The sequence below is a fragment of the Lathamus discolor genome, chromosome Z (assembly GCF_037157495.1).
Source record: "Lathamus discolor isolate bLatDis1 chromosome Z, bLatDis1.hap1, whole genome shotgun sequence".
Taxonomy (NCBI): Eukaryota; Metazoa; Chordata; class Aves; order Psittaciformes; family Psittacidae; genus Lathamus; species Lathamus discolor.
Window position 1 is genome coordinate 108210414 of NC_088909.1, and position 11051 is coordinate 108221464.

Below are 11051 nucleotides of genomic sequence, written 5' to 3' on the forward strand. Positions count from 1 at the left end.
TTAAGAGATTCAGGTAGAAGAAGAGCTATGTACCCACGGGTTCAGGATTCTGTCTTCAAACAGTAGTTTGCAAGATAAATTTGTCAGCGAACATGTAAAAATACTTCCTTTGCAGGAGTACCATCCTCGTTGCTGCATCCAGTATCAGTGGTGTCAGCTTAAGAGGGAACGAGCATGGTGCTAACAAAGTCCATGTTTCAGAAAAGATAAAACCTGCCCTGTGTGGGGAGAGTCTGCTCTGACTTCATCGGTGGCTCCAGCCATGCTCTGCCACCAGCTAAAATCATGGAACCACAGCCACGAAATAAAACTTGTTCTGGAATCAGAGCCATTGCTGACACTTAGATCTGACCCTTGTTTTCCAGAACAGTGGTCAATTAATTCACCAGTTTATTCTCAAAGGGCTTTGACAGCCAGGTCTTCACTGCCGTTCCTCTCTGGGGTGCAGCGTGCAACATGGAGGAGATTAGGCAATTAAGAGAAACACTTCCAATTTGACCCAGCTCTGAGGCAAGATATTTCAGCTGAGATCATTCGACAAACTACCGAAATCCGGGCAGGGACACCTTCCACTAGACCAGGGTGCTCTAAGCCCTGTCCAGCCTGGCCTTGAACACTGCCAGAGATGGAACATGCCTTCCAGCAGCAGACAAACAAACACGGCCACAAACACGGCCTGGAGCTGACAGCCTCTCTGCCGCTTTAAACCCACTCAGGAAGAGCCCCGACCACAAGACAAAGTGCTGACGAGTGCCCCGCGGCATGCAACAACCCTGCAGACCCCTCCCCGGCGCTCTAAGCTCACCGGACCCACCACAACCGGGAGGCGGCGCAGCCAGCCCGGGCGAGGACCCCAGGAACCTCACCCGGAACCCATCCCCGCTGCCCCCCCGCACCTTGGGCCTGTTCTTGGCACGGGCCTTGCGGGGCGCCCTCACGGCCTCCAATATGCCCATGCTCTGCGTCACCACCGAGCCGCAGCCACGGGTACTGCGGCCGGAAGCAGGGAGAGATTGACACCGCCCCCAGCGGCTCCCTTCCAGTCAGCAGCGCGGTGGCTGCGTGAAGCACGGAAGGACTCAGCGCAGAACGCAGACCTGGGAGCGAGGAAATGGCCGCCCAGCCTGGGTGAGGCAGGTCTTCTGTCAGGAGGGGAGCGGGCTTGCAGTAGGCTCAGATACGGGCTCCTATGTGGGAAGGCTGGGCTCCTTAGTAAGGGCGTGGGGGGAGGTCGGACTGCTCCATAGGATCCTGTGAGGAGGCCAGGCCCCTCGATAGGTGTTTGAGATGAGGATCGGCCCTCCTACAAGGGCCTGTGGGGAACAGAATCCTTTATGAAGTGCTGTGTGGAGGCCATGCTCCTCTATAGGAGCCTGGGAGGGAGCTCGCTGCCCCCACTGAGGACCGGATGGGAGGCCAACGTCATCTCTGGGAACCGGGGAAGAATCCAAACTTCTCTGTAAGGGAGTGGCCAGGCTCCCCCTATAAGGACTGGCAGGGAGGCAAGGCTCATCTATGGAAGCCTAGGAGGAGGCCATGTTCCTTTCTGTGGACCTGTGGAGGGATGGAGTTGTCATAAAATGGCCGCGGGGGGAGGGACGGGCAGGCTGCTCCATAGGAGCCTGAGAGGAGGCCAAGCTCCCCTAAAGGGACTGGCAGGGAGGGAAAACTCTTCTATAGGAGCCTATTAGGATGCCAGCTTCCCCTATAGGGACTGTGCAGGGGCCAGGCTATCCTGTAATGCCCCGGGGGCAGAAGGGGGTGGGGTGGGATGCTTCTCCATAGGAGTCTGGGAGAAGGCCAGGTTTCTATATAAGGATTTGTGGGGAGGGCAAGCTGCTTCTGTAGGAAATGCAGGGTGAAAAACCAAGCTCCTACTACTGAGGATGGGGAATGTGAGGTCTCTTCTTTCTGCTTGTGCCGTAGCAGGACCTGGAAGTGCCACACGAGTGGGGCAGCCTGTCCTGCAGTGCCTGAGGCATCTCCAGCCACAGTGGGGCTCCAGGCTCAGCCTGAGGGACCAGGTGTCACTGACCCTTCTGAGCACTGCCCAGGTGCTCAGCCGCTCAAGGGAGTCATCGCTCGAGCCGAGGCCAAGCCCCCCTGGAGCAGAAGTGATTTTAACCAGTCCCCACATGGATGGGACCCTGCAGAGCTCAGTGCCTTCTTGCAGAAGACATTGTAGTTGAGAACCTAATGATCATAAACAGGTAATGTCCACTCTCGTAGGCCTTGTACATTGGGCTTTCTTACCGATATCATCTGTAATTTAAAATACGTGTGGGAAAGGTAAATTGTGCATGGGTGAAAGCAGAGATGATCCTGACCAGGAGCCCATTGCACATTGTGGAGCTGGTGATCCCCTGAGCAGGCACAGGGCTGGTCTGCACTGCCCAAACCCTGTGGCTGCAGGATGAGCTTGGCCATCTCATGGTAACAGGGGGTTTAGGGGCAGCCCCTGCCTAATACTGACCCTTACACCAGCTGCCTGGCCCTGCCTCTATCTGGAAATGCAGCAAGAAGTTCTCACATGAACTTCCTTCATGGATAATTCTTGTTTCTTGTGATGCTTTATATTTTTAGCTCAGAGGACCAAAAAGGAAGAGCTCTAACTCTGCCCGAAGGCAGCATGCCCAGCATCTGAAGGGACATAAGGTTTACATGCTATCTCTATCCCTCTTCTCATTTTGTCTTATTATAGAAGCTGTGGCCTCTCTTTCACTAGGGGGGAAAGCAGGAGCTGTGCAGCTGGTTATCAGGTTCTCTTCTTAGGCCGTTCACTTCTGTGTTTGTCTGGGAGGAGGAGAGACCCCTCTAGAGAGGCCTGTGAGGAAACTCAGCCTGACTCTAGGGGCCCAGGGGGAGGCTAAAGTCTTGGTGTGTTCTGTCCCAGAGCTGTTGTGGTATTGAGCACGTAGGAAGTAAAGGCTGAGCAAGGATATGCTCTTGTAGGCTTCCTTACAGGAGAAGGAACCTGAACATCCTAGGGTACTTTGAAGGTGTACCATCCCAGACAAAAAAGTGAGTATGACATCTTTCAGAAGAAAGATAGCCACCACGCAAGTCTCAAAACTTAATCTTAAAAGATGTATTTGAGAACTAAGACCTACAGCAGGGTCCTTCAGCAGAATATCTGTACACTTGGGCTTTCAGAAACAAAAATGGATAGCCGATTCCTTGCAATGTGCACTTTGCACAGTCCATTGTGATGCAGCAGGAGAGATGTTTAAGCTCACTGTCATCTTCTCCAGACAAGGAAATACAGTAAAAGCCCCAGGGACTGTCTGGCTTACACATGCACTGAAGTCACACAGATTCAACTTGAAGCACATCATACACCAGCAACTCCCGTTCCTCCAAAGTTAGTCACGGGGCACCAGGTTTAAACAGCTGAACTGTTTAAACTGAACTGGTCCCTTTATCCTCCATCCCTGTGTCATAAGGCATTGTGGAGCTACTTAAGCAATGCTGCACATGAGGATATATGAGAGAGACCAAAAATCTGGAAGCCCCTCACTGGGAGAGGTGGTTGAAGAGCTGAGCATCTTCTCCAAATTCTAAGCAACACTGCAGGTTGCAGGTTTGTGGCAGCACAGGCTGTCATTGGGTTGCTACACTGTGGGCTGCTACACCAGGCAAGATGCAGATCACCTTCCACTATTAGCACTTAAGCCTGGAGCACATCTACAGCTAAGCCAGACACGTAGCATATTGTTGGTGCTCCTCTAAGAGAGCTTCCCTGAAAGACATGGCCAAACTGAAACCTATATTACAAGCTTAATCACCATTAAAGAAGGACTTTAGAAACAGGGAGAAGCTTAATCTGAGATCTGAGTGGGATACGTCTGCCCTAACCATAAGCCAGTTTCCCAAAACATTGTGCAGCACTCCCCTCAGCACGTATGGCTTCTTGGTTATCTCCAGCCTCTTCCAGATGGTTGCACATTGGAAGAACTTGAAATTAAAAACTTCCTCTGACACAGAGGGCCCCTGCATCTGGGTCCATCGCTTAGATTCCTTTACTTCCCCCGAGTGTGAAGCACTCTGTCCAAGCAGTTTGCTGATCAAAGGCAAAGATTTGTAATAGGTGCTTTCTGAATGTGCAAATAATTACCTGAGTCCTCAAATACTTTGCTGAAACGGAGAAGCACTTCAGCTCTGTGTGGCTGCTCTGAGAAACGGTCTCTAAGTAAAAACTTAAGCTCAGGGCAGACACAACAGTGAAGCAGCTCTTTATTCATGTTTCTGCAAAAACAGGTGTCCTAGCAAGTAGGCACACACAGCAAAAGCAGAACTATGATTTCCTATCCCATCCACAAGTTCCCTCCCTTGTTTCCCCATTGCTTGGGTACTCCAAGGCTTACAGCCTATTCAGTGCTTATAATGTAGATGCTAACTGTCCCGCCTCTGTTTATACCTCCCCTTACTCGACTTTGTACGCCCCTTCCTCTTATTTATTAACCACATCATTATAACCACATAATCCTTTTCCGGTACAATTGTCTAACTCTTTGGGAGACATGTGGTACCCCAACTTACTGTTTAACCAGCCTGCACCTGCTTAGTTTGTGCATAGAGAGTATTCTTTTTAACCTCGCAGTGAATCTTTCATCTAGAGGTGACATTGGCTTTAACACAGAGTGTGTCTTTTTGAGTTACTATATCTCAAACCCTTTCTTTCATTCCCTTAGTAACTTAGCCCCAGCCCCAGTATTGAAAACTCTCAATATTGCAAAGCCTTCATATTGATCTTAAAGCTCTAATATTGGAAAGCCTTAATATTGCAAAGCCCAATCTCCAGTTATGTGAAAACAACACTGTTTCTCTCACAATTCCCCCTTCCTCTTATTTATACCGGTTTTGGATTTCACACTTTCCATAAAGAAATGCCTCATATGTCGCTTCCAGTCTGGATAAAATAATTTCACGGTTTTGGTCTAAAGATAAGTCGTCCCAATCATCTTCACTTTTTTATTATTTTTGTTTTAATCTAAAGCATTTATCAGATTAGGGTGGCGTTCCCATGAGCATTTGTTTTAACAGAGTTGTTTCAAGAAGTTGTACATGTCTTCCTATATATGGAATTAGGTAGCACCTTATAGCTATTAATACACATGCTGCTACAATTACAGAAGTAAAAACTGATACCACCATTCCTCTCCGTTTTCCAAACCAGGATTCTAACCATCCTGTTAAGGAAGTATCTGTTCTTGTATTTTCAGCCCATTCTTCTGCCAAGGTAGTGAGGCCTTGTAAGGCTTTGCTTATGGCTCCATCTGGTGTTGTATTATTTGGAATAAATGTGCAACACGTATTCCCTAGCATTATGCATACTCCTCCTTTTTCAGCTAATATATCTAAAACTATTCTATTTTCACTGTATATTTGACCCATTCTACCCAGGCATTTGTATTTCTATATCCAGTTTCTCTTTCAAACATCTACTTCAAATGTTTAATTGCAATTACATTTACTACTTTAGGATTATGAGGCGGAGTCCATGTCCACACCGATGGAGGAATGGTAGTGTCCCCAGGCTGGCCATATTCATTCCTCTTTGGCTCCCAAGCCACTCTTCTAAATCTAGCAATTGAATCCCCTCTTGTCACATCTGCCCCTACACCATGAACCTGGCTTATTTCTCCTCCAGCACTTGCAATAGCAAGTGCTACGTGACCACACTCTAACCCCCCACAGTCAGATTCTATGTCACCTTTAAACATCATAATTTTACTTTTTAGAGATTTTCCCTAAGCATTGGGTGAGATCCACCCGTGCAAGCCAGTTGTAAACCAAACATCACTCCACCCAGGACAAGGTGATTCCCAGTATGGTTGGAGACAATACTCTGGGTATAAATATTTACCGCAACTTACTGTTTAACCAGCCTGCACTGGTTTAGTTTCATAGGTTGTACGTAGATAGTATTCTTTTTAACCACAGAGTGTGTCTTTCATCTAGAGATGACACTGTCTTGAACCACAGAGCGTATCTTTTTGAGTAAGTATATCTCAAACCCTTTCTTTCGTTGCCTTAGGAACTTAATCCCAGACCTAGTATTGAAAACTCTCATTCTTGCAAAGCCTTACTATTGATCTTAAAGCTCTAAAATGGGAAAGTCTTAATATTGTAAAGCCCCATCCCCAATTATGCAAAAACAACACTGTTTCTCTCACAGCTGGGAGTAACTGGAAACATCACCCAACTGGCCAGACCAACAGTGTCTTCTGCCTGGAGAACCTACAAACAGGATCAAGAGCATCTAGAGATGTAGCCGTCAACTCTGGCATAACCAGGCTCACCTGAAAGAGAAAACACAAAAAAATTAGGTCTGCTTATGAGAAGTGCTCATTACAAGTCTCTACACAGGACAGAAACACTGGCCACCTGTGTTAAAGGGATGGGAGGCAATGGTGGGTGAGGCTGAAAGAGATGTCTTGATTCTATGATTCTATGATTTGCCTAACAACCAAAGCATTTTACCAAGTTCCATCAAACTGCAGAGACTGGTGGGATCCCAAGCTTGGACATCCTTAAGCTCCAGAAATGCCTACATACAGGGCTTTGACCAGAACTTCTCCTTAGTGAAACCTTGTCTCCAAAGTCAGAGTCCAGCTTCTCAGCATCTTTCAGGGAGGACCGGGCATCGCTGTCAGCTAAACCATTCCGTTTAGAGAGGGAAAGCTCATGATCTGATGGGGAAGAGCAAAAACAGAGCTCTTCTGTGGAACCAGAAGCCCCATAAAGCAAGTAATTCTGGCACACTGGTCGGGGTGGGTAGAGAAGCCCTCCTGCACAGTAGAAAAGACAGAGCCGAAGATCTGCGTGGCTCTGTCCTCTCCAGCTGCCCTGCCAGAGCTGGTGGGAAGGCCAGAGGTTAGGCCAGCCTGGGCTTTACGGAGACCTGATACCAAGGCATGTCATGGGGGGCTGACATGAAATTGTTGATCCACTCACACTCCTGGGTCTCAACTGAATCAACACAGACAAAAGAGCCCTAACTTCTGTGAGAAGAGAGCAAATCTCCTCTATTCTGATCTCTTCTCATCCCACTACAAATATTCCTGTCCACAGCAAGGAGCAGGTGATGTTGTTCTTCTGCAGGAAAGAGGGTAACCATGAGTCATAGAATCATAGAACCGATTAGGTTGGAAAACAACTCGTCCAGAGAAGAAGTCATCCCTTTACACACCCGGGTACTTCAAAGATGAGCGTTAAGTTCAGGAGGGTCAGCAGGACCAACGTGGAAGGGGTCACTCAGCACACCACTGCCTCTGAGGAGACGAAGATCTGCCTTCCTAAGGGCACTCCATGTTCCGTAGGTACCCCGTGGTCCTGCAATCTCAGCTGACTTCTCTCCCACAACTATGGTGCAATAAAAAAGCTTTGGGGATCTATGAAAGCAAAGTGTCTTGACTCGTTTGTGTTCCCTCTCTTTCTTGCCCATCCCTTTTCCAAGCAGTTTTAAGCCCAAGCCTTTTGAAATGTGCTGTCTGGTATAGCTCAGTTTCATGAGCCTGAAAGACAGCTTTTCCTCCCACATGTACATATGCACTTGTTACCACTTGCAGTTGGCAAGCTTGCAGCAGACATGGGCTAAAACCTTAAACTCTGCACTTCCTGTCCATAGTATCACAGAATCATAGAATAGTTAGGGTTGGAAAGGACCTTCAGTTCATCTAGTTCCAACCCCCTGCCATGGGCAGGGACACCTCGCAATAAACCATGCCACCCTAGACTGTGTCCAGCCTGGCTTGGAACACTGCCAGGGATGGAGCATTCACAACTTCCTTGGGCAACCCATTCCAGGCCTCACCACCTTCACAGTAAAGAACTTCTTCCTTATATTTAACCTGAACTTCCCCTGTTTATGTTTGAAGTCATTACCCCTTGTCCTATCACTACAGTCCCTAATGAAGAGTTCCTCCCCAGCATCCTTGTGGGCCCCTTTCAGGCACTGGAATCTGGTAGGAGGTCTCCACACAGCATTCTCCTCTCCAGGATAAACAGCCACAACTCTCTCAGCCTGCCTTTATATGCGAGGTGCTCCAGCCCCCTTGTCATCCTCATGGCCCTCCTCTGGATTTGCCCTAACAGCTCCATGTCCTTTTTATGTTGAGGACACCAGAACTGTACACAATACTCCAAGTGAGGTCTCACGAGAACAGAGTACAGGAGCCGGATCACCTCCTTCAACCCTTGGTTACACATCGCAGACAGCTGCAAGACACAGGTCAGCAGCAGAGCATCATCATGGTCCTCTTGCCATCTGCTCTGGACTTCCCTAGCACTTGCTGGAAGTCTGGCTAGACCATTTTGCTATGAGACAGTCAGCTTTAGACTGATACATCTGCTCAGAGGGGTTCCCATGCAACCACGTGAGATACATGGTGAAGGGCTGCTGGCACACTGGGTTCCCATGGAGATGGCTTCACCCAGCTTGCATTCCCAGTGTGTCAGCACCTTCTGCTGCAAACTCATTTAAAGTCCTTCAGAGTTTCAGAGTCTGCTAGGTGGTGTCATGGCTGTAGGACACACTGGCCTTAAGTCACTGAGTACCTGCAAGTGACGACGGCTGTTCAGGATAATGGCCACAACAAACGTGCAAACAGGTTAATGGTCAAAAAGTTCACTGCTTTGATTCTGTTACTTTGAAAAGGTAGTGGAAGGAAAAATAAATACAGAAGAGTGAAAACCATGAAATGGTGGGACCTTAAATGCAGAAGGCAAGCCGAAGACACACACAGGGCTAGCTGCAACACGTCCTGCAGCTTCACTGCCAGGGCAACAGAGAGAAGGCAGATCTGTGCCATCCCGGACCCCTGCAGCGAGGAGTGGATATCCAGAGGACCACACTGCCACGTGAAGGTGTTTGGGGAATTTTACCTCACAACCTTTGACGTGCTCTTTGCCATTCTTCCCGGGTCTTCTCCGGTGTGGTAACGCTCTGCTGGTAACTCCTGCCTGTGAGAGAAATCACACTCTCATCTGATTAACATTGATTAAAAAGACCCTTTGCTGGAAGCAGTACACGAAACGCAAATTGGCAGGGACATCAGGGAGAAAGCAGCAGTAATGTGTGAGCTCAGCTATGGACGTGCACTGCAAGGAAATGCAGAGCTGTGCAGAAGGTGGAGGGTCATGCACCAGAGAAACGGCAAGAAACTGGAAATAGGCTATGAAGCCATGGCATGGCTCTTGAGTGAGCTCCGCCTCCGGTATGTTGAGCATGAGTTTCTGAGGAGCCTGACCTGACCCAGGAGCTGGAGCTCACTCAAGAGCCATGCCACAGCTTCACACCTCCTGCCCCAGGAAACACTCCCCTCCAAAGCCTGCATTTCCACACTCACCAGAGTCTTCTGGTGATGATTTCATCTGAGCCAGACTGAGGAACAGCTGCCAAAACTGGGAGAGAGAAGAAAGCTACAGTAGAGCAAACGTGCATCACTAACGGTATTGAAGCCCAGCTAGAGAACATTGCCAGCCCTTCCATCTCACCCCCAAACCCAGAGCTGGGAAAAGAGTTATGGGGCAGGAGAGCTCCAAGAACATACACCCTTCCTGTCCCACGGCCACCCACCTCTCTATACCGTCTCCTGCTGCTTCTCTGTAACCATGTTTGCGTTGTGGGGCACAACAGCTTGTTGTGTTCCGCCTCATCCTTATCCTTGCAGCACTGCTCATGAAGGTGCTTGGCCTAGGAGAGCCAACAAACAGGGCAGGACCGTGTTAGCAAGCAATGAGTTGCTATTAAAGCTCATGTACGTAGCTCTGGAGGAAAACACAGCCTCCAAGTGAAGAGGTGGCCAAAGGCTTCCCACAGAACAGGGGACAGCACACAAGGCCCCCAGTGCCCTACTGCTTGACCAAAACTGACCTCACAAGACAAGCTGCTCATCATTTGGCATGAAAACCTCATAGCAATCGAGTTCTTGACATCTAAATCACTCTTATCCAACCGTGCAAGGCTGCTACCAGCAATGTCCCTGGTGTACTCTTCAGTTTTTCAGAGCCCACTATGGAGACTTTAAAGTGACAGTCTTCCTCTGCTGCAGCTCTTGATGTAGTGTCTGCATGAACTGCAGCAGAGGAAGACCCTCATATTTAAGACGAAGCCAGCACTGTGCGCGTGTGTTAGCACTGTTAAACCATATAGCAAGAAAGAGCAGCTTGTCTGCTTTACTTTCACGGTCTTCTAGCACTGCAGATTCCTGGTTTTGTGAATCGCCTCCATTATCAGCTCTGTGAAGACAACAAAGCCAGAGTCAACACATTACTGACCATCAAAGCTCCACAATGGACTCTGTGACTTAGGAAAGGAAGAGGCACAGTACAAACTCAGATAGCCTTAAGGACCTATGTTCACCTAAAGCATCTTCACAGAACACACCTTTTATACTTCTAGCTAAGCCTCCACCTGTCTAAGCAAAGGAACTCTACAAACGAAATCCACCAATATATAGTACTGTATCATCTCCATAGAAGCTAGGGAAATTGGGAAGCGAACTCCCTTCTGCTGTGTCCAAATTTGCAGCAGTTTGCTCTCATTTTCCAGACAAAGGAATCTGAAGCCAGAAGAGGTTAAAAGGCTTGCCAATTTTGGCAAAGCCTATGGACATCACGCAACACTATACATATGAGATACAGGTATACATGCTTTAAGAACATTGCCGGCTGAGGCTGGTGTCTCTGGAGCTGAGCCCCTGCGATAGGCATCCACAAAAGACACCCAAAGGAGAAGATGTGGCAGTTAGAAGAAGGAAGTCAGAGCTTCAGCAGCAGGGTTTCAACAAATGGGAAGGAGCTCAGGACTTCCCAGCAGCGGCAGGCACTGGGAGCATGCAGGGGGCTGGGGCATAATGGGAGACATGAGCCAGGAGCCAGGATTCATCACCAAGGATGGTGATGGATCAACACCCTGACCTTCTTCCAATGCTATTTTTCTTTTCCCTGAATTCCTCCATTTTCATTGCTTCTTCCCAAAGGGCTTGTGCCAGCTAGATCTGACCTTGTCCCACACGGTATCTCTGCAAAGAAAAGAAAGTTTCATA

General features: G+C 48.6%; 2 long non-coding RNA genes across 2 annotated transcripts; one reads left to right on the forward strand and one right to left on the reverse strand.

Moving 5' to 3' along the window:
• Nucleotides 1-806: 806 nt before the first annotated feature.
• LOC136004911 (uncharacterized) lies at nucleotides 807-7407 on the forward strand. The gene is made up of 3 exons (XR_010608617.1): nucleotides 807-1128; nucleotides 1927-2210; nucleotides 6179-7407. It is a non-coding gene; the product is annotated as an uncharacterized LOC136004911 (long non-coding RNA).
• Nucleotides 7408-9303: 1896 nt separating this feature from the next.
• On the reverse strand, nucleotides 9304-11014 carry LOC136005810 (uncharacterized). The gene is made up of 3 exons (XR_010608926.1): nucleotides 9878-11014; nucleotides 9581-9697; nucleotides 9304-9405 (listed from the first exon to the last, which is right to left on the reverse strand). It is a non-coding gene; the product is annotated as an uncharacterized LOC136005810 (long non-coding RNA).
• Between the last annotated feature and the right edge of the window lie 37 nt (nucleotides 11015-11051).